General features: G+C 42.3%; 1 long non-coding RNA gene across 2 annotated transcripts in view; it reads left to right on the top strand.

The window, feature by feature from the left end:
• Positions 1-22,230: 22,230 nt before the first annotated feature.
• LOC311020566 overlaps positions 22,231-24,549 on the top strand; it is a 74,347-nt gene continuing 72,028 nt past the window's right edge. For both annotated transcript variants that reach the window (XR_014597912.1, XR_014597913.1), the window contains exon 1: positions 22,231-22,401. This is a non-coding gene — a long non-coding RNA (uncharacterized lncRNA). The remainder of the gene's footprint in view (positions 22,402-24,549) is intronic.

A 24,549-nucleotide genomic window follows, 5' to 3' on the forward strand; every position in this document is an offset into this window, starting at 1 on the left:
GGTTTTTGTCTTTGTTTGCTTTTTTCTTCGTCTGACAGTGTCAATCGTCTACACCTGTGAAACAGAGCTTACTGTGCACTCCTCTCTTGTTAGACGCAGAACCACTTTCTCCCCGAATTTACTGTAGATCTGCCCGCTTTGGGTTATTTCTTTTGGCTAAACCTCAAATGGCTGGTTGTATCTTGGCTGTTCATAAATTCTCCCAGCGATTCCAGGCACAGTTAATCACGCTCACCCATCTGCTTTGATGTCCTTTCTCTGGTAATGAGTGTGACATCGCTGTACACATGCATGACAGTAGCTCCCAGTAGTTTCTTTTTTTAATGAAGCAAGGAGTCTTAATGAGAGATCATGTCAGCACCTTCATACACTGGGTATGTGCGGTTGGTATGTGATACATGTTCCTGATGTTGGCTGGTTGTATTCCATTATTATGCAGCATGCACATGCTAGTAGCTTCTCATTGTTAAGAATTTGAAAATATCTTAACAAATTGCTAGCTTCAAGCTACATGGAATAATAGTGATATTTTTTTTAATGCACGCTTTGATCAAATATAAATAATGTATTTATGTTACTAATTTCACCTGTCAAATAAGATTAAACTGTTCAGCTAGATGGCAGGAGGCTGAAAGCTCATTATGATCGATAACTGATTTCGACTTGAAATTCCCTAGTCCTTAACTCGCAAATCTTGTGAGAATGAATTTCTACAAGGGCAGAAATCTTTGAAATCCTTAAATATCTGTCGACTCTTGATTTTAAGAAAAGAAAAGAAGAAAGGAACAAGTTAGCTAAACATCCTCATGAGCATAGTAAATTAATCATACCATACAAACCATGCAAGATGCAGACAGCAGTGCTAGCAATAGATGACTCGTGCCTGTGGCTGAATAAGCACACGCCTGGCTGCTGCCCCAACTGGCTCATGCACATTTCAGAGGCTGTCTTTTCGTATTATTCTTTGTTTGTTTAGTGCCTCGACAGCCGTCTCAATTCTGTAGAGTAGGCTTCACGTCCACATCCAGGGCCGAGCTCCTTGTCCCGTGCCATGATTATTACTTTAAGCTGTCTGTTTGGTGACTCAGGGGTGCATCAAATACTAGAAGCACAGTTAAATTCATTTTATCTGACTACATATTTCTAAAAATATATCAAGGGCTCTCTATGGGGCCTTTAAAAATAAATAAGAATATACAACTATGTCATATAGATACTTACTTACTCATACATATTATGTCATTCTTGCTAATCTGAGGAAAATACATGATGCTTCACCGATTTGCAGAGAAATTGTTCTGCAAAATATAATTTTAAACTAAGGTATAATCTTAGCTTGTCCAATTTCACTTGTCTAATTTGAGCATGTCATCTTTTCACCCTTTTATGCTCCTTATATGTTGTTCATGTTATGGGTGACATTGTTCATTCCACACATTGTCAAAACAAATGTTCCCTTCATCTAAGCTAAGGCACAAAATGTCTTGTGAGAGGCATTTTGTACTCCAGCTCTTTGCATTTTGGCTTGGTTGTACAATTTTAGGGAAAGAATCATTTCTCTCTCCACTTGTGAGTGTGGGATGATGGTTTCAAGCGTACGCAGCACTAGAAGTAATGGGTTCAATAAGGAAAGAGGAGTCCTTTTTCCAGAAACCTAATGCATCATGTCTATTCAGAGAGGTGCAGCTGCTACTTTGGCATAAAAGCATATAGAAGGGAATGGAAACTTTTGATAATGTTTCAGTGCAGGCTGCCAGTCCACACAATACATAGTACCTAGTGTCTTCCTTAGCTCTGGCCATTCAAGCTTTACCAACGAAAACATGGGGGAAGCGTGACACTAAATGTGATTCATTGTTGCCAGTTCACTGACTCATCTCACCTCTGTGAAAAGCTGTGTTTAAGGCCTCAGCGTGGCACAGGGAGGAAGTTACTGCGCCCCTTCGCGGGGGAATGATGGAAGTGGGATCTGTCCTGTTTCTTTGTATACTCGCTGTGATAAAAAGCCGCCGCTGTCACACAGCAGTGGCACCAATCATTACACCCACACTGTCTGGGGTGTGGGTGGATGGTTGCGCTGATTTGTCTGTTCCCTTCTCCTCCCTGACAGTCGGGACTGTGCTGCTACAATTAATTACACTCACATACGGCTGTTTGAGCACACGGGGATGTTAGGGAGGGGGGACTTTAAAGGATTTCGACGTCTTTCCAAAATGTATTCGGTTCACAGTTCCTAATTCTGTGAAAGAAATACAAACCGATCATTTATATTTATAGAATATTTACTATGTGACAAATGAGTTGGTCATGTCTTTTGAACCTTTATGAAGTATTGTAGTTAAGCACTTTTGATACAGTGCTTCCCTCTAGTGGATGGGAAATGAAATGAAATGAATAACTGATTTCATTTGTCATAGTAATTGTATGCCATCATATATAATTTTTACAAATGAAATTATGTTTATTTCATTTTTTTAATTAGTAGGTACATATTTGTATTAAAATCTCAGAATGTGCCAAGTATATGTGCACAACACAAGGAACTTACACAGAAATGTAAATAACAGGACAAAAAAGATAAAAATAAAGGTTAAGAATAGGCAGCACTTTATTTTTTCTAGTAGTGTACTGTACCTACCAACCTTCTTATTCTTGACATCACCCAATTGTCTTTTTATAACATTATTGTGCACTAGTACAAAAAAAGACAACAAAGGTGTTAAAATAAAGGAAACCCTTTGAGATAGATATGTATTGTCCATCGAATTGCCAGCCTGCAGGAAGAAACTGTTCTTGTGTTTGGTTGTTTTGGCGTGTCACAGTGTTCCGTAATCACTACCAGAGGGGAGATAATACTAATAAGGTAATCTATTGAGGTGTTAAACATACTTAATTAGTTGTTGATTCAGCTGATTGATTTTCAAGTGAGATTCATCTGTTCGTAACAGTTGGCAGAGACAGGAAATGAGGGGGGGGTTGTTGTATTTGCTGCACCTCTGATCTCCATGGTGGTTCTTTCCTGTTTCGTCCAGAGGAGGGCACTCTCTGCTCTCTGTTCATTCTGCCAGCCAAAGCTGGTGGAGGTGAGCGGAGGTTGCTGTCTGAGCTGTCGGCACTCATTAGTGCCGTTTCATTAAAGCGATGTCGGCGGCATCAGCAGTGAGATGAACAGCTGCTCTGCTCCGGGGCCAAGTCAGCGACTGTACTTTCTCGGTCATGGAGGTCTGCAGGTTAACTGGCTGCAACCAGGGACAGAGAACAAAATCTTTTTTGTTTTTCTGAAATGCTCTGCAAAACTGTTTCATATGAAGATTGTAGCTACTGTCTGTCACGACAATATATAGGTAACATTTCCCAGTAATGTAAATGTATATTATCAGCCTGAATCATAATGTAATGCTATAAAAGAAAATATCATCCCTCCATTCTTTTTACGATGCTATAGATTTGATATATTTGCTGAAATATTACAGGTGTGTAAAAAATCCAGGGTGTGAGATTTTTGGGGAAATTATATATTTTCTTCTTTATGACAACATAACAACTTGAGAGATGGCATCACCAATGTTTTTCAACCACTTTGTACCTTTTTTATTTGTACAGATAAATCGCAGATGAACCACGAGAGCCGTATGCAGCTTACTCACATTAGCTTACATGAATTCTGGATATTGAAGTTAAGATTTGTACGGTTATATCACTCTCTGCCATGTGGGGGCACCAGTGTGTGAAGTTTTGCTTTGACATCTAGGATGTTAGTCTAAGTAAAAAAAAAAAAAAGTAATGTAAAATGGTTTTCCTGATTTGAAACCTGGTGTTGTACTGTATCACAAACCTGCTCTCACACAGAAAGCATTTGATCTTGTGAAACGTCTTAAAAACTGAAGGTCAACCGGACTTCTACCATCATGGCCTCCCTCTCCCTCAGCTCCTTGTGGCCTGACACATGCTCCACCAGCCACTCAGCTAGAGCAGGATTTGAATGGTATTTGGGGTCAAAACCACGATATCCCCCTTTTGCCTTCTTCCATTAATGGCCTATTTAGCGTACCGCCGATGGCAGTAAAGAGATAGCTGGCCTTTTATACCTTCTGACTGGATATATTAGCAGGTAATGTCCTTAAAGAGGATTAACGGATGAAAAGAGAGGAAAGAGAAGGAGAGTGGCTGAAAGCGCCGCGGGGATGGCATGGCAGTAAATAGGGAGGTGATAGCAGGGAGGACAGGAGAGCTTATGCTGCTTGTGCTGCCTCTGGCTATGGTTGGGGATTAGCCGCCCCTGTGGATTCTCTGGTATCCTGAAGCATGTTGAGTCATAGCTGTTTAATTGTTTGCATATCAATATGTACAACAATAAACGTTCTACGTGAGCAGTCAAGAAGTTGTTTGTCAAATGATATTAGGCGGTCTTCTTTTTGAAAATAAGAAAAATTAGTTGTCAAGGTCCATTAGTGGTTTAATGTTTAATGGTCTTCGCGTGGTGAACTTTTCCCCCTGATCCCATGTAGTCAGTCAGTCAAGAATGTCCTGTGGGTCGAGGTCAAGAGTCCCAACAAACCAAACAAATAATCATGTTTACTGCGTTCAGCAATTAACCCTCTTTTGACTTACAGGCATTCTTAAACAGGCATGGGAACCTTTAAGTGTGACCTTTCAAGAAAGTGAATGTGCATATGGAATATTGTGTAAATTATGATGTGGGGTGACAAGAGACGGCCCTATTTTCACTTCTCTACCATAAAAGTGAGCTAGATGGCTTTTTCAAGTCACTTGACGATGACGATATTTACTATTATCCCGTTAATGGAAATCCCCCACGATTGATTATTGTGAGTGTTATTAAATCCTGATGCGTGATAAAATCCTATATCGTCCCATCCCTAATCGATATTGTTTTTATTGTGTCCAACCGGTGGACTTCATTCCTCAGTGTCATTAGATCAATTTTGGATAATTTTTACAACTTGTTACATCTATTGCCGAAATTCAGTGCCAACACAGGAAATAGCCCTTCATGTAGCGAGGTGGAAAGTAAGGATGTGGAGGTCGGAGTGGTGGGATGGGTGTGCAAAAAAGATTTTGTGGAAAAGAGAATTTCAACAAACAGAATCAACCAATATTGATGTTCTTGTTTGATGATGAGTGACTCGTAGCTGATAGAAGATTACCATACAGTGTTTTTGGATAAAGTGAGTTTGATCATTTCTGCTTTAGACCTTACAGATGATGGTTTTGAATGAGCCTCTCAATCTAATCTGCTCCTCCCCGCCTCCACTGTTCTAACTGCCTTATGACTAATGCCCTGGACCCGAGGCCTCGGCTTGGTCCAGCTAAGCTGTTTTGGGGGGATTTGATCATGCATAGATGACATTGACTTAGAATGGGTCACTGCAGATTCTGCTTTAGCCACAGTCTGCTGGAAAGGAGTCAAGTGGAGGGCAAGCACCTGGGCTAGATGACCTTTACCTGCAGGGAGGAAATAGAGGGATCAGGAGGGGAGGCTGCAGAGATCTCGTTTGTGAAGAGTCGGTTTCAAAAATTTCAGGGATGAGTAAGTGAAGCATTTAGCATCGTGTGAAATCCCTTCATCAAACCCGCAATGGTACCATCCTTAATAACTCTCCGTCCATTTCCTCATCCACTTAAACCCCTGTGTGTGTGTGTGTGTGTGTGTGTGTGTTTTGTGTGTGTGTGTGTGTGTGTGCGTGTGTGAGTCACACGTTAATACTTCCTCATGCTCACTTGGGTTTCCAAATCTTGAAAAAGTGTGAGACTGTACTCTCCCCTGGGGAGGAGGTATGTACAAAATCTAGTCTGTGCCAAGACATCCCTGTGGCCTTCTCTGCTCTCAGCAGCACTGGGGATATGAAAGGAGCATTGTGTACCGCTTCACGCTCCATGGCCAATTGACTTCTTTTCCCATTAATCAAATGCGCTGTTTACCTAATCTTTCATAGCATTTCAAAACCATTAAATCCAAGGGGATTATCCTAGTATATCTGACGGTGTTTCTTTACCTCAGCTACAGGTTTTCCTGATAACACTCCCCTGTCTTTTGCTCCCTTTCCTCCTTCCTCCTTTCCTCTCTTCAGTCTTTATCACTTTCTTTTTCCTATTTCCACTTCTTTCCCTTTCTCAACTTTCCTTTCTCTCCAAGGATTACTCTCTGCATGATCTAAATGCTTTAGAGTGCAACCACACCATCTCACCAATGGCAGGTGTACCCCCCCTGCATACGTAAAGTATTCTTGTCCGATAAAAGCAGATTAAGCAGAAGGAAATGGGGTCAATCTGAAATTGGGTTTAATTCTGCACTTATCTGAATTCTTGACTGCTTTCATAGTGTGTACTTTTGTGTCTTTGAGCAGGAAGTTGGTGTGGGTTAGAGGGGCTACGTTTCGGAGAGTGTATCTCGCTGTACAGCTAAAAGAGGAAATTGTGAATTGAATTGCACTTAAAACCCCTCTTTGTAAAACTAGACGGAGAGCAAAGCAAATGCGCATGCCAGAGCTGTTGGCCAAGATCTGCAGGTAGGTTTATAGGTTAAAGCCCAGCTGCACTGCAGCTCGCTTTGCCCTGAAGCTGTGGGAGCATGCTTTTAGTTGCTCCAATCGGCAGATGACCAGTGTTGGGTCAGATCTTGTGAGATTCAGTTAAAATAGTATTTATGGAAATCTACATTTTTGCATGAATGAGTATGATGAATATGCGTTTGCAGGACATAATACATTTACTGCCATTTTATTGTCCTATCAATTTATGTTCATATTGAACAAATTTGCACCTCACAAATTTCGTCAAATGTTCAGAGCCAATGCGGGAACTAACATGTTGCAAGGCGGAAAGTAATGGAGAGATGTATGTTTAGCACATCTGACCTTTAAGCAGGTAGACATGAAGGTTAACCTTCATGTTTTCATCAACCATAACCACCCTTTGCCCAACTGTAATCATACCGTAGTTGCTGTAAACTGATTTTGTAGCAAGCAAACATTCATAAAAAGTTAGTATTGCATGTAATGAGTTTCACAGAATCATCAAATATTGACGTTCTTGTCTTGCTGATATCTTTGAACATTAACTCTTCAAATGAAGAATAATCTGGCCTCAAAATGATAATGTGCCTCAGATAACTTCCCAGTGGCGTTGTTTGTAAAGTAAGACGTCATATGGAAAAATTAAGTGCATGTGATTTTGTCTACTAATAGTATTTATCACTAGTGATGACCATATAGTCTTCTGTGCAAGTTGGCTTTACAAGTTTGCGCACACACACACACACACACACACACACACACACACACACACACACACACACATGCACGAGTGAGTCAGTCATGTTGATTGAGTGGCTGCTGATGATGCTGAGGGTTAATCTGTATTTAGTTGGTCCATCCGGATGCCTTAGAGGCCATCTTATTAAAGGAAATGAGACGTTGTGAGGCCTTTTTTCAACAGACAGTTACTGAGCTCCGTACGCATTCCTTCATGTCTCCTGCATAGTGGATAGGAGCAGTGCTGTCCACAGTGGGTCCTGACAGAACAAGCTAGACAAAAAGACCCTTGTGCTGGGACACATGTTAGAAAGGACATGCCAGCGTGTCAATCTGGTGCAATTTTGAAAGTTCATCTTTAAACCGAACGTGACCACCGCAGATGGCTGAAGTTCTGAGCTATTTGGATCAAGATAGCTGAAGAATCTAGAACCGTAATGCTTTAAAAGATTGCCCAACCCCTTCAGTTGCAGGGTGGAGGTTGGGAAAAAAAATGGAAACCTGTTGAAATAGGCTAATAACGTCTTATTCGGGTCATTTTTTGGCTTGCCAAAGAGTTGACTGTACGTTTAGATGAAAGGGTTTAATTGGAAATGATAACCTGCTGACAGAGGGGATCTGTCAGCCCACAAGCCCTGGCTGTCTGTCTGCCAGTACTGCAACAATATCCACAGGGAGATTGGCAGATAGAAGCTGCTGTCAACGCCCTCAAGCTCAGGGTTGTTCCAGTATAAGCCCTGCACTTGTGTTTGCTTCAGCCCGGGTATGTAGCACTATTGCCGGCTGTGTGCGAGTTGCCCTAAATCTTTTCACACACAAGTAAGCAGCACAGGTACACACACAAACAATTTCTGACCATTTTCATGCTGAGGATAAAAGGATAAAGACACAAGGGAGATGAGCATCGAGGAGCCTCAAATGCTTTCAGACCATCAGAGCAGTTCAACAACATCCAGGACATCAAAGTCACTTAAATATTTTTCATTCTTGGGGCCACAAAATACAGGGTGATATGACAGACACACAATAGGCCCACAGTTTCCTCTTGGCCCCTGCAGCAGTGTTGACATGAGTAGAAATTAAGTTATCACCCCTTTTTAAAGTCCAGACGGCTGTCAGACAAGGCCCAGTGGCACAGGGAAGATTCAACGGATCCAGCAGTGGGGCTGCTTTACAGCTCAGTCTCACGTCTCCTCTTCCACTAGTACAACACTGCCTGTCCCACAAGAATATTACTCCTATAATAATATGATACACATGGGACCGCCTTTTATTTATTTATTGTTTTCAGATCAATTTCATTCAACAATTATTTGTAGCTGACTTTGATGTCATAAACATTTTCCTTTAAAACATCATCTTGTCACCCTCAATAGGTTTTTCCAGGGTGTTTCAATCCAGTAACCTTTTTGTCAATCAGAGTGGATCGGACCGAGCCACTAGAGCCTGGCAATTTTTTTTTCATTACAAGTTTCCTTTGAGTTTTTTGAATGAAGCTTCCACCCTGCACTCTGCTGCCAAACTGCAGACTGTACCAGACTCTCTGAATGTGGTTTTTACCGACCCTGAATTTCTTGCAGCCAAGATTCCCACTAACACTCCCCCGGAGCAGCTGAGGGGTTCACCTCCTGGCTGTCTCCAGCACCTGAGCCACTCTTCCACCACTCGCCCTCGCCATGTCTAATTCTAAAGTGGTTCCCCCTGGTTTTCCAGTCCTTTGACAGTCCTCCTGAAGCATTTCATGTTGCATCTTCAGTGTATGGGACATTCACCACAACCTCAGACTCACCATACCTCCTTGGCCTATGGGTTTGGTCCAGGAACACTGGTCTGACCCTGCAGGTACTGGATTTCTGGGTCTGTCCGGATTGTCTATGGGGTTTCTACCCTGTGGTTAATTTTAAAAAGTTTGTTTACAGAAAACTCACCAGCTTAAAGTAATTTTGAAGAGCTGTACTCTTTGGGAGGCAGAGTGCTTCTTCAAAAGCAGCCACCTTAGTGTAATTTCCTTCTTCTTCTTCTACCAACTGACTGAAACAAATCAACAGTCACTAAGATCACCAAGGACTCTTTGTCAACCATGTTCGAGGGGATTGGTCACACGCATTATACTTTCATCATGTTGACCCCATCAAGGGTGTGCCCCACCCTAACTCATCCCTACAGGAACAAGCGTTCAGAGGTTCCTGCTTTAAAAGCTCACCATCAGAGAGCCACCATTTAATTACGACACACAGGAAATTATCCCTAGAACGGTCTCAGTGCTGATAAGAAGTCCAAGCCCACTGGATGACAGCTCCAGAAACCTGAGAGAACTTATCACCAAAGTGGAGGGTAGGGGCCCTCGACTGGGCGCCTGACAATCTGATTGGACTGTCATCCCCAGGTCATAATTAATATATTTATCAAATTAATAACTGAAAAGAAAATCTCAGCATCATTGGCGCTATTGTAAAAAGAGGCTTGCCCTGGCCCCAGAGGTGAACAGTGGCCAAATTCATGTGGCGGCTGGTTTCCCTTGTGGCTAATAAGACTGCTGTCAGTATAATGGGGGCTGAGGGGGGCAAAGTGAGCTGCCTCTTTTAGAAGCCATGACAGATTAATTGCCTCCCCCCCCCCCCACAGAATGAAACAGAATTTAGAGGAAGAAAAGAAATATGTTGCTGTCTGCTGACAACCACAACCACAGTCTTTGCACATGAATACTTGTTATTGTGTAGAGAGTAACACAAAACATGTACTGTACATCGCAAACAAAATTATTAGTTTTTTGGTTTGTTTCTAGCTTTGCGCTGAAAATTTGTTGCCGATATAATAGCACTTGTGTTTATTTTATCCACTTACTTCAAAATTACATTTTATTGGAAAGTCTACGTTATTTCATTGAAATAAACTTGTATTTGAGCAGAATTAATTTAATCAGCTGACCAGGCCACTGTGGATTCTCCCAATACTCCTGATAGCCAATTCCAGGTACAGTTTATAGTTATTTTAATACCAGTATAGCATAATTTGATGTTAAAACATACTATAAAAACCACAGGGCCTACTGTTACTCTGTGTGGACTGTTTTCTACTGAAAAAAGCTGTGAACACAACATGATATACAATCACATTAGGTGTATCTAGTCTACGTATTAGCAAGCATTTGCCTGTTAACAAAAATCTAGCTGATATTGCACAACACTAGCCTTCATTTGGAGATGTGTATCTGCCACCAGGCAGACATAGTTCAACATTCATTTGCCCTTTTGCTCTGATTTTGGTCTCCACCAGCTGAAGGAGATATCTGGTTCTTTAGGTGCTAAATGCTCCACTATGTTCACCAGGTAGTCACTGAAAAGTAGTTAAGTAGTTGCCAATTGCAGCTGAAAACAACGCAAGAGCGGTGAGTGTGAACCAAAACGGTTGTTTGTATAAAAAATATTGATTGTAGCAGCTGCAAAGGGGTTGAACAGTGATGTGTTAATCGTATTTTAACCGTTTGATTTTCCATATTTGCATATTTGACATACGTTTTAAGTTATGTTGATGCTTTCTCAAATAATCTGTTAGGAGGGTAATATTGTTCACCTCCCCATGGGGCTGCATATTAATTCTGACCCCAGACCCATTGCCATATCCTCTGCCGTGCAGGTGGAAAGCCACAGTGGGGATACTTTTATCGGGCATTCCAAGGGTACAAAAACAGGAAGGAGGGGAAGCCGAATTGTAAAGGTAACACTATCAGCCGCTAAAGTAGTCACAGGAGTATCGGTTTCTTTAAGCTGTGCTGAGCGCGGCACAAGATTAAGACGTGGATTACTGAACATTTACTTCATGTCACACAGACAGAGGGATGAGGTTTGTTCTATAAAGTGATACGGCACCCTGACCTTCTTGCAATCATGTCACATGATATAATTATCCAAAAAGGATGCGCTCGTAATTGCCGCGCGTTTCGGCAACCGTTACAGTTTGGATGGTGCAGCTTCAATTGAGGCTCAGCTAACCTATAGCTTGGGATGATCATTAAATTACTACTCCTGTGCAAAGCTTCTTTTCAGTATTCCCCACAGACTGGAATCTAAACCTGTGGGGCAGAGTTCACCTTTGACTCTTGTACTTGACCCTGTACCTTTGGAATGAGTTTGTGGAAGTCAGACATGCTCAGACGGTGTTGTGCATTTCTGCTTGACCAAGCTCTGGTTGATCCGGGAGACCCAGCCGGAGACAGACACTAACAGAAGTGCGAGTGTGACATATATTTTAATAACTGACTGATGACACATCCTTACAGTACACGTGCTTTGATACACCCAAACCTCAACAATAGATTTGAGTCTGCTCTTGAATGTCAAACATTTACCTCCAATAGGCTGTCCCAAAACACAGCTGTGGAATTGAAAGGAATCAAAAGCACAACTGCCAATCAAAAACTGGTGTGTAAGTTAAACCTGCTGTGTGTCAGATGTCAATCACCTTTTGTTTTATGTCCTTAAGGGATCACCCCACTCTTCTCCAGACCCTGCATGCACTGCAGCTCTGTGTAAGTGAATGGGTAGCCCAGGTGCACATTGGCGCACAGTTACACAGACCCCCTCCCTCACGTCCTGTGTGCATTGTGTCCGTTTTCTTTAGGTCCATGTTCTATAGGGGCAACAGTATGTTTCTAGCTTTCAAAAGGGCTTTTGAGACCCTATACCCACTACCCACCTGTGCTACTCCTTGTTGCAAATAAATGTACTGCTTTCCTGTAACCAGGGGGAAATGTGGGTGAAGACATACAGCGAGCAAAGGAGTGAGTGAGTAGGGTTGAACCCCCCACCACCATCACCACACACACTACCACCACACACACCTCCCTACTCACCAACCCTTTCAGGTTCTTGGTGTAGAGCGAGGCCGGCCGGCTGTCCCAAATCGTCTCGCCTCCGTGAACGCACACAAGATGTCCATTCATGCCCCATGGTCCTACAACTTCGCCACTCCCCCCCCCCCCAAAATCCACCCCCTCTCCACTCTCTTCAACTACAGCAATTCAACTCGGGCCAGAAGCAGGGACCTTTAATCTAACAGAATGTAGCAGGCACCTGAACTACTTAACCGCTGTGCTTGTTCAAGGGGGTGGGCACGGAGGCTAAGGTAACTGGTGTGTAACAAAAAGCCCCGAACTTTATCCCTGGCCAGGATGAGTACATTTCCTTTCTGTTGTTTCCAACAAAGGCCAGGAGGCACAAATGGTCCGCTATCTGTGTCACCGGGAAGTGGAGAGCAATTTGTTTCTATTAAACAGGACGGTCCTCATCTTCCCCAATCAACTCCCCAACCACCCACCCACCCGTATTGATTCGGCTGGCTTTTGTGCTGCAGGTAAAACCCTGCCAGTCAGTGGGTTTAATTTGAGCTCACCGTCACCAGGTGGATACCTTGTAGTCTATGCTAGGGGCCCCCATGAAAGAGCAAAAAGAGGACCCCTCATTTTGTTGTTCAGGTCAATGTGAGTATTTATGGGGGGGCACACGGGGCTTCAGGTAAAGTGAACACTAAAGGTTGTCAGAGAACGGAAACTTGACTGCAGCATTCAGGTAAATGTCGTACTTCGGTTGATCTGTCCTTTCCGGTTCATGGCTGCAGGTCCCAGTGACGCACAGCCACTCAACCCTTGTGCACACACACACAGAGCACACACACTCCATAGCATAACCCGTCTCTCTATGGTTCCTTACTACATCATATCAGTGGCACCATGACCTCTTTGATTTATGTGGATTCCTGTAGAGGGCAGAAATATAACAGTGAGGCACTGTAATTCACCTGCATTGGCCCCTATACCACACAGACCCATTCCCCCTCTTTGACAGAGGCAAGATAGCTGCTTTCATAAGAGGGTGTTTCTCTTCTTTATTTAAGCCCCAGTCTCAGCCCATTCGTTTAGTCCTTGCTACAGATATGAAACATTTTGAGTACAATTGTATATCACAGGGCTCCAGACTAACTTTCCCTCTGGTAGCATCGGTGTGAGCAACTTTCCCAGTTCGTACGCACCAGCTCATGATTTGGTTACGATTTTTTGGTACGCATGGAATTAATCAGCGATGCAAAATAACAAGGTAAATTTACTTGAATAATGTACTTACGTAAACTTTTGGTTTATGTTCCACTCTGTTTGTAATGTTTCCTTCATTACATTTATATGAATGTATGAGTATATGAAATAGAATGCATTGTTCTACAGAAAATGATGCCACTCAACAGTATGAAAACTTGCTATACTGCAGGCTGGTATAACATTGGGGCGACTGTGGCTCAGTTGGTAGAGCGGGTTGGCCAATGTTCGGAGGGTCGGCGGTTTGATCCCCGCCCTCGTCATTGTCGTTGTGTCCTTGGGCAAGACACTTGACCCAGCTTGCCTCGTGTGAATGTGTGTGATTGCTGTATGTTTGAGGTGGTGGTCGGAGGCGCAGAATGGCTGCCACCCTTCTGTCAGTTTACCACCACCGGTATGACTGTGTGTGAATGAATGGAACCTGGAACCCTGTCAGATCGCTTTGAGTGTCTAGAAAAGCGCCATACAAATCCAATTATAGAACATTAAAATGCATCTTACACGTCACTGCATCAATAATAATAACCTAATATTATAATATAAGATTATATAACAACTAATTAGCCCATTTTGCTGCACAATGAGTTTTTACTTTGAGTAGATTTTTTGATGATATACATACTTTAACCTAAGTAAGATTTTGAATGCAGGTATTGTGGTATTAGTACTTCTACATCAGTAAAAGCTCTTAGTACTACTTCCACCATTGGTATTAATAAGCAACACTGGCTCAGCTGGTATCTCCGTGCCTCATCACCTCTCGTTGTCTCTCTCTCCGCACCTCTTTCCTCCTCTTTACCCTCAAATTGCTTTTTTTTAAAATAATCAGCTTTAGACCGCTTTGCTTTTGGAATAAAACAGCTAAATGGATAATTTTTGTAAAGTTTTTTAACACTGAGTATACATGCTGTGCACCGCTATGTTCACACATATGGTGTTTAATAAGTCTAAATCCACGCACATAAAAATCCAGGCATGTGCAAGTAGAGCATGCAGAGCGAGTGGAGAACCATCCTCGCGAGGCATTATTTATCCACGAATCAAGAAACAGGAAATATTGTTTTGTGCAGCGTGGATTTGTGTACTGATTATGAAACCACAGAACATGGTCATAGGTGGATGCCTACGGAAAATGGCATATCAAACCCCGTTGTTTCCTCCATTATTGTTGCAGAGTTTTCTGTTGATTGGATTTGTATATCTACAGTTTGCACAATCATTACTATATGTTGTCAGAAATAAAATTGGTAAGAAATATGGTTGTGTCATATTGTTGTGTAAAACAATCATAGATTGACTATGTATGTTTCCTTTCCTTCTTTCCTCTTAAACAGTTAATTAGGAATTGGACACATATGGTTCAATTCATTTAGCTAATGAGCACTTCTAAATGGTTAAGGCGAGACACTATCCCTCCTCACTTTCTCTTCATCTATCTTTCCATTTCTTCACATTTTCCACCCTGATCTCTCCCCCGTCCCCCCCTCCTTTCCTTTGTATTGACGCCCTGGGACCCCATCTGGGCCCTTTGGAGGCGTGAAATGCACAGTAATTATTAGTAATCATCACACACCATCAGAAACGGATCCTAGTGCTGTAATTACATGATAAATGTCTGCCTAACACATGCCCTCTATTTAGCAGCCCCCTGGAGACCGAGGATAATAGACAGCTAACAGGGATCCGCAGAATGGGCCTTTCAGCGCTGGCTGGGGCTCATTGTCTACGCGCCAATACACCCTCACCCCCCGTTTGGCAACAACGCAGACCCCGATCAATCCCCTGCACTGCCCCACCACCAGCCTACTGACCCCTCCCCATACACGCACACATCGCTTGTCAATGCTAAGTAGACGGCAGCGTCAATCATTGGCATTACACCGCATTGCTAATGGCTGCCAAACAATTTCACAGGAGAGAAAAGAGTTTTGTTCAACCATTCATCACGTAATGGTGACTTGGTTTAATGCTGTTGCCTCTGACCCCTTGAGCAAAATGTGATAATTGGCATTATTATTGTCAGCATATCTTTTGTTGCTTTTTTTTTTCATATCGTTCTGATCAGAATGCGGTGTCTGAACGTGTTCAGCTGTCACCTAACTTTACACTGAACACTGGGTCAAAGGATGCTTACTTTGTTGGTATGCAAAGGACTGCAGAACCATCTATAATGTTCAAACTGTTTTAGTTATTTTAATGTATGCTTGCATGACTTTAAATCGTCTTTTACCAGTAAATTGATCAACTGCTTCGCACGGATGATGGAACTCGCTTTTATATGGACTTAAATTTGCCTTTGCAAAGTAAAGGCAGGTGTCACTTTTTTAGTAACAGGTGTGTATTGTACACTTCTATAATCCGAATTGTGAATGCACATGCTTTTGCGTCATCATCATAACAAGATCAAAATGAGGAACAGCTTTAAAAAAATGAGCTACAATGCAGAGAAACTCTTGATACAGAATGTACATAACAAAGACTTGAATGCTACACATAAACTACACTTTATTCCACATTAAAAGCCATTATTTGGTGTACTTTAAGAGGACTTTTGTAGCAAAAGTCACACAAGGTCACCGGCAGGTTGGGCGTGACACTGAAAGTGGCAGTCAGAGCTGATGGTGGCAAAGGAGAAAGTGAGAGGATATGAGCTCAGGCCACCAAGCGTAAGTGAGACTCTGAACCTCTCTGTAGTCTTTAATGCAAATAAGGCTTAGGTGAGTAAATAGACATGTGCACAGCTACTTTCCTACAATGCTTTTCATATAATTTTTTCATCGAGTGCCTCTGCACTTGACGTGACGGAGGGTATCACAGTTTGAATCTACATGCGGAATGATCAGATATGCATGCAAAGAAGGATGCCCTTATCTCAATGCATAGAGTGAAATGAGGAATCGTGTTTATGAACAACAAGGGGAATTTGCCTGAGATTTGCCTAGCTGACTAAACCACTGTCAACTCTTTGGAGATATTTAATATATAAGCCAGGCGAGGCCACAAGGATGTTGACGGTTAAACAAATTTTATACAATGTATTAAAGCTTGTTCAAATATAAAAGATTATTGCTTTAGATGTTGGCAAACTTGCTGTTTATTTCATGTTCCTGTTCCTTTCATGAACACACGGTAGGAGCGATTTACTGGCACAAGGCTGTCAGTTGGTACCATGGAAAGCCCAATTTACCTGTTCACCTTAAATGACAGTTGAAATGGTCAGTTACAGCTAGGGCTGTATTTTAATAAGAGAGCAGTTTGAGTTTCAAATAACTGCAACCATAGCTTATCTGCATCTACTAGGGCTCAGGTTCCCCACGATGCCAAAGACTTTTGGTCCTGACAATACTTCATTTTACCTCCAGGTGGCAACAAATTTCCGTTTCTCTGTTTGAGAGGAAATCAAATAAGAGAAATCCAGTTAAAAAATCTTTATCTGTGTTGCAAAGAGTTTAATTTGTTCTAATCTGTTATTCAATATTCATGCTTTTCATTGGTGAAGTCATTTTGGGGTTATTGCCAAGCCAAGACCACACACACACACACACACACACACACACACACACACACACACACACAAACAAATGCAACTCTGCCTCAGCACAAAACCTAAAGCAGACATTGGGTGAAAAGCAGTGCAATCTCAAGCAGACTCTGACAATAACAGACATATCAACTATCTCCTAATTGATACAGCTAGGCGGTCAGTCAGTCGCTTAATGAATTGCTAATAGCCTTCAGCAATGCTATGAGTGACAGGGGCTGAGCATTCCACCTGGTGGAGGCTGCCTGGGGACTGCTGTGGATGAGGATGCTTCTCATTAACGGGGGAGGGGGGGGATGCCTGGCGATTGTTCAGCCTTGTGTAGAGAGGCCTCTTGCACACGGAGGCCACGCTTCTCCCTTGGCTAGCCCCCGTAACCTCAGACAGCCGAGTATCACAGAGTCACTGATAATGAAGACTTGATCAAAGAGATGCGGCATTCCACTGGGCCTGGCTGAGCAACCAAACAGGATGAGGGACAGGGCAGAGAGGAGGACTGAAAGGAAGACGAGGAGAGAAGGGAATAAAAAGGCTGGAGGGGGCTGATGGGGAGAAAAGGGTTATCGTCCACTCTGCATAGTAATACTGCAATTAGAGAGTTTGCAAAGCATACTTCTGCTGGCAAAAGAAACTGCAGTCTGACCGTCAAAATTTAGAAATTGCTTGACAAAATGGGTAAATTGGTTTTAATGGTTGTAGGCACATGCACACACACATTATATATGTTTGCAGTATGAATCAAGGGTTTTTTTGCAGCTAAATGCAACCTGTAAACGCACTTTTATTCATGCAAAAAGCCCAATCTTCATGTATCAAAGTATTAGAATAGTAATTTCGCTAAAAAGCGACACTGTTTTGAAAACCCCAGAATACAAGTCAGTATACATGTTACGGTTAGAAGTAGAGGTACATTTGTTACTTTTGCTGCACTCACCACAAGCAGCAACATTATTTATCTTAATGCATATAACAGCTAGCCCTTCAACTGACCCATAATTTGCTACTAATAACTGCTGTGGGCGGAGTGATTATAGCTTTTCATTAGTGCCAGCAGCTTTTACTAGTGTGTCCCAGCTAAAGGGCCCTTGTCGTAATTGTGAGCCATTATAAATATAGTACGTGGAAAGTATAGGGGGGGGGGGGGGGCACTGATGTCTCTTTGTTAACTGCTGGTGATTGAGCAATTAAACTTTGGCAACTTAATTACCTCTCCACAACAACATTAAGGTATGGCATTATGGTAAACATTGTTGTCAAAGAGTGGCGGCGCTGAACTGGGTGATGTATGAGTCTGTTTATCGCCAGCTGCTACCAGACATATACGAAGCCAATCATGTCTGGTGAAAAGTAGCAAAGTAATGTTATATTTTGCTAAATGTATTAATTTAATTAGTTAAAAATCTTAAATAATTATTATTACATTTATAATAGTAATTATATAATATGTTACGGTAGTGGAAGTGCAATGAGGAGTTTTGGTATTTTTATTTGTATTTTTACTGATATTACAATATGTATTCACCTGACCACCAGCCTATTTATTAATTGCCCAGTTAATGTGACTTATTGTGGAAAAAAAAACACACAAGCACTACCTTGGCTAGCTCTCAGCGTAGAAAGGCTAACAGATGTTGCGTGGAGCACAACAAAAAAACCCACCAGAATAAAAACTAACATCCATTTGTCAGCCCAAGTAGGAATCACACTATGCAAGCTCCTCATTAAGTGGCATTAAAACTGTGAAGGTCTATAATTATCGAATAAATCCTTTCCCACATGAATGAATTCATCTGCGTGCCATAATTCTTCCCCACACAGAGCAGCTCCGGCGGTGAATGAGTCTTTTGTGCGCCACTGTGGGAAGGCTTTTGTGAAATTACACTACTGCATAATGATGCTAATCATAAATTAGCATTTCAAGATGGAGCAGCATGTTTACGCGTGTGCGCATCTGAGTGTGTATGCGTGTATATAAATTTGACAAAGCAAACGTAAGCAATCCAATTCGTTTTCATCACCAGTTCAGTCAGTTCCAGGGTATCGGAGGACAAATTTTCATATGAACCTTTTTGCTTGATTCTTTTTCTGATCGTACCACAGTCACCTACGCAATCACTCCTAATTTTTTTAGTTAAAGTTACCATTGAAGTGTTGAGATCATCAAATGTAAGAATGTCTCTGATAACATTTTAAATTAAACTCGTATAGTTTGTTTCAATGCCATTCTCCCTCCGGCAGCTGCAGACCCGAGAGGATGCACTGCGGACTAAGAGAAGTTGAACTTAGGCCTGAACTCTGTTCCTTTTTTGCTCTTTTATTCCTCTCTCTCTATACACAGTGTATTTCTCTTTTATGTATTTTTTTCCCCCACTTAAAACCGCAGCGCAAATTGAGAAACAAGCCTGCACGCTGCAACATAGGTGGACGCAGAAGCAACACAAAACACACACATTGTGAGCACTAATAGAAGCCACATGACGGTGATATTAGATTCAAGTTTCTATTCATTGGCTGCAAGTAGCAGGTGTGTGTTTCATTATCCGCCAAAGAAAACACAACTCCGGTGTGAGCTTCTTAATGTAGGGGCTTGACCAACTAATGAAAGCGGACAAAGGGACCAATCTAGAGGCGGCACCCACTCTGTGTCCACTTAGCACCAAGCTGGAAACCTTTGCCAATTAGGACCTGTTTGTTTGATGTGACAATTAACAAGGAGGCGCTTGGTCATTAATCCCAATATGGTTTCCCTCTGCTTACTGTTACGACGTCCACCTTTTTGTAACAAACATCCAGTATGGAAAGAAAGAGTTGAATGAAAAGTTCTCCTTACGATAGATACTGCGTGTGTGTGAGAGACAATTTCGATTATTTGTTTTTGAATGATTATCTTCTAAAACATTTTATTGATTATAAGGCCTGCATTATATGCTTTTGTTCAAATGGGCGCTTGTCAGTCACAAATGATTTATGCGGTGGCCATAAGCTTTTGTTTTTTTACTCGGAGGCTTATAGACATTGTTTTCAATTACTAGAACAATGACTAGATATGTGTCAGGGTTATACAGAAGTCATTTGCATGAAAAAGAAATTTGTGGCCTCAGAATGAGGACCACATGTAAATTGTACCAGTACCAGTGTGTGACACAACAAAAGGATATTGACAGACATCCAGTCTCCACTTTTTAAATTTCAATACCATTTACCTATTCCTTTCTCGGAACAAGAATGACTCCAAAACATATTGTTGCACATTAACAGTAAGTCACTTGTTAGCCTTTGTTGTGATCCACTGCCTTTTACTGGACCTGTGTGTGTGGGACCACAGTGCTTTGCATCTTTCTCAGCTCTGCGAAACAGATGGAGCTTGAATATGCAAAGCATACAGCTTTTCAAAGATAGAACGTCATCCAAGGACATCAGACGCGCTCCTCAACTTCCCCACCACTCCTGCAATGTTTTTCTAATCTGATTCTTGAACAGTTTGAGTTTGATAGACAGCTGAAATCTCTGACATTTTTTTTTTGCCAAGAACAACAGCATCAAAGTGTTTTCACCACTTTGGGATTTGAGGAGGGAGATGAGGAAGTAGCTCATTTGGAAGGGTTTCCTGTTAAATGCTGATGTCTAACACCCTCTTCATCATCCACAGCACATTCACAGCAGACTTGGGCATGTTGCAGCTTTCACCAAAAAGGGCCTTCAAAAAAGTACATTTTGCTGCAGGTATGAACATGTGTGTTGACAGTATTGTATGTGTAAAAATGTGAAACATTTCTGTGGGTGGAAAGAGGGTTTAGAAGCTGTGGCGCTGACCGTGCACTAGGTGGTGCCCCATCTCTTCACCAAGACAAAACCACAAGGTGGTGCTTTTCAGCTAAACCCAACACTAAACCTGTAATGACCAAGCCGTGCATGTGAGCAGAGTGATGAAGCTTTAGTTGATCAACACTGATGGATGATGTTTGACAAAGTAAATGCATGCGATAGGTCACTTACCGGTAAGTTATAGTATTAAGTATATATAGTGTGAGCACAGATACACACAGACACACACAGACACACACACACTATTAAATACATGTATAACTATATACAGCCTCCCCCTCTCTTTCTCTCAATAACTCATAATAATTTGATCTGAGCAGAGAAAACTAGTGCTCGTTGATTAAAAGGGATTCAGGTGATGAACGCTCCAGTCTTGGTGCTGAGGGCCTATAGTTTCAGTCCGGCTCAAGGCAGCAGCTGGAAGCGTAATTACACGGGCTGATTTATACATCATTAAGGCCTCCATATAAGTCACCCCCTTTTGAAAAGAGCAGTTAAGCTACTTATACTTTTCACCAAACAGCAGCAATTCTGTATAAAATGAATGTATGCCGTTCCTCTGAAAGCATATGGTATATTTCTCACCTATTAATAATTCAAGTTGAATGAGCAAAAATTAGTTGGCTCGGTTACCGCCGCGTTTGTCCCACATTAATTTCCCAGACGTTTTGTAAATGGGGCTATTACGCTAAAAACAAAGCAGAGTGAATGACCACGGTTTGCTGTACTTAGGAAAAGAGAGGGCCTCATTCGTACACCTGTCATTTTCAAACAAGGCTCCATTATGGCTCGCGGAGAGGAGACATCACACCTTTCATTGTAGCCATGTCCCTTCTGTGGAAAAAAAGTAGTATCCTTGAAATTGTTACCTGCGTGAGAAAGCCATTTGCGATCTGAAAAATCCAGACGGTCGCTTTTCACTTCAGAGTCTGTCAAATGACTGAATTTCGGGCGGCATTTCAAAAATGAAAAGGAAAAAGATAATTAGCATTTCTACCGAGGCAATTACAAAGCCTGTATGTGCTTTTACAGAGTCTTTCATTCTGTACCATGCGTGCATTGAGTTTCTCCTAAACTCTTAAACTCATAACTAAGGTTTGATTGAAATCAAATGAGGCCCTCGTTATTGAGGAAGCTGCAGAACACACAAGTGAACAGGTGTTCTTTTTAGATATATCGGAGCATATACATTTTAACAACCCTTGACACCTTATATTCACACTGATTTCTGAGACACACACACACACAGACATTCACCGGCAACACAGAAGGAGCAGCTCAATGGGGCTGAGCACATTGTTGCTTTAACCTTCTGCGCCAGTTATCCCTCTCAGAGCTCCAAGCCTTGGCAGCTAACTCTATTGGCTTTTTGTCATGGAGCCTTGGCTTGTACAGTGGCTGCGGGGCGGATAGCAGAGGGGGGAGAGATCAGGGGAGAACAAAACAGCAAGGGGGGAAAAAAAAATCCTTTCTTTCACATTATTCCTGAAGTGAAGTGAGTCTAGAGCAGAGGCTGGAGGAGGTCTTGTGGAGGCCCCGTCGTGGGGTCATTATGCTCGGCAGATCATTAGGCTCTGAAGAGGAGGCACACGACACAGCACCCACAATCTCTCAGCTGTGCTGCCTCCCCCCAACCCACACCCGACCCCTTCACTCCTCACCAAGGCCGAACGGTGAGTAAATTACCTGACCTCTGCCCTGCCCCTCTGCTAAATGATCGTATCTCGGCATCAGTATGACTGCTTGATGCACGGATGCAGCAGACTTTTCTGCTGGGTGTATACATTTGCCTTTTCTCACCATTCCCCTTCACCTGGTGACCTTCTGTACCTTGGTCGAGGTGTCTGTCGTGGGTGAATGTTCCCCAGCTAGGTCAAGTGAGCTAACATGAAAATGGCTAAATCAGTCATCTGTAATTCAACGCTCACGTGTGCAGACTGAGCGTGTTTGTGTCATGATATTTTACACGATGAATTCTGGCCTTAATGGACCCATTAGCTTGCCGGAAGAAACCAGTCACACGGAGGTCATATCTCAAATGGTCGGCGGTCGTAAATAAAAAAAGGGCAGTGGCAAGTGAGGAACTGTTAGATCCGTATTGGCTGATGCATTTACAAACTCGGCCCCTCTCCCTTTCGCTCTCCACCTACCTCAATCGCTGTCTCTTCCTCCCCTCGCTTGAATGTCACCACTCTGGGAGGATTTAACGCTGCTTTTAACCCTCACTGCCTCATAATTACCTTGACATTTACCCTGCATTCAATCAAGTTTTTAACAGCAGATTTATTGCAATGACTTTTTTGTATTGCAGAAGGCAGCAGTAATTACACAGGTTATTAAGAGGCTCCGCGTTAATGCGGTTTTACATCGATAATATTCGCCAGGCACTGTTTTCCTGTGTGTAAGAGCGCCGCGTCAGCCGCCTTAAGACTGAGTGACACAGGAAAGGACAGAAATACTATTAGATGAAGTATCAGATGACTTGGGGTGTGAGGAGTGGAACACGGTAGCACTGCCTCTCCCTCCTTTATTGCTCAGGTTATTATCACAACTGCTGGGGAATTGTCGAGACGGAGAGATAGGAGTGGCAACGATCCATCCGGGACTCGTTCATCACCGTGCGCCACAGCCCCCCGAATAGAAATTACATCTGCATCTGAATTAGTAACATTATTCGCCAATTTGGCTCAGAGTGAACATTGTTCCATTGAAGGTGGAATTAAATTAGAAAATGAGTGAGTCTTTAATTTTCAGATTATAAATCAGGGAATATAATTCACCTCCTTGTACCTTAAGGGCAATCACATTATCCTAAGCGACATTTTATCCTCAGCCCCGCCAAGTGATCTCGTCACGACACGCAGTCTCACACCAATCATGCGTCCTGGGGAAGCAGGAAATACGTCTTCTCCTCCAGAATTAGATGTAAAATATGTGTCTTCTCCAGCGTGGGAGCTTATTTTACATGAAATTTGATGGTCCTTTTGAACTCATAAACACTATAGAGAATTACTTGGTTCAAGTGGTATAGCTTCCCTTTTCAGCACCGCAAGTGCATCATTTTGTTGGTCGAACACCAGGCGAACATAGAATAGAATACACATAAATCTTCCAAGCCAAGATTATAGGACACTTGGAGGGCTTTACAAATTGAAAACACACATAGCAACCAGTGAAGTTGTTCAGCACCTCCATATTAAAGATTTGAAACCACTAAAAAAAACACCATTGTGCTGTTTGTTGTACTATTCCATCTTTTTAACAGGGTGCAACATTTTGAAGGTTCTTGCTAGGAGAAAAAAAGAGCCATCTTTAAGAGCAGCTGAGCTTTACACTTTCTCTAAACAGTTCTGTAACAGTATAGTGAAAATGCTGCTTTCCTGCAGTAAACAACTTAGCAACTTATAGTCGCACGTAACCTGGTCAAATTAGAAGGAATGGATCGACCTTTTACTGCCAGTCGTCGCTGTACTGTGGCCCAAAACCCTCCGCCTGTTCATTTCATTCTGGCCAATGCCCAGACCTCATTAAAAATGAATGCACTCCTTAAACCCCAACACTAGGCCTTTTCCATTAGGGAGAGAGATATGAGGGTGATAAACATTATTTGTGATCGGATATGAATCGTGCGAGGATTGGCTGCAATATTGGAAGCCGCATTGAAAAGTGATTGTGCTTGAATTCCCCCATGCAGTTTCATGCCATATCGCGGCTCTTGTAATTTGATTCCCATTCATTTTGGCCATTGTTGTGTATTATATTGAAAGCCCTATCGGGCTGATCTAGACCAACCAATTTGGATTTTTGTTATTCTGTCCCAC

Source organism: Eutrigla gurnardus (genome assembly GCF_963514095.1).
Source record: "Eutrigla gurnardus genome assembly, chromosome: 11".
Taxonomy (NCBI): domain Eukaryota; kingdom Metazoa; phylum Chordata; class Actinopteri; order Perciformes; family Triglidae; genus Eutrigla; species Eutrigla gurnardus.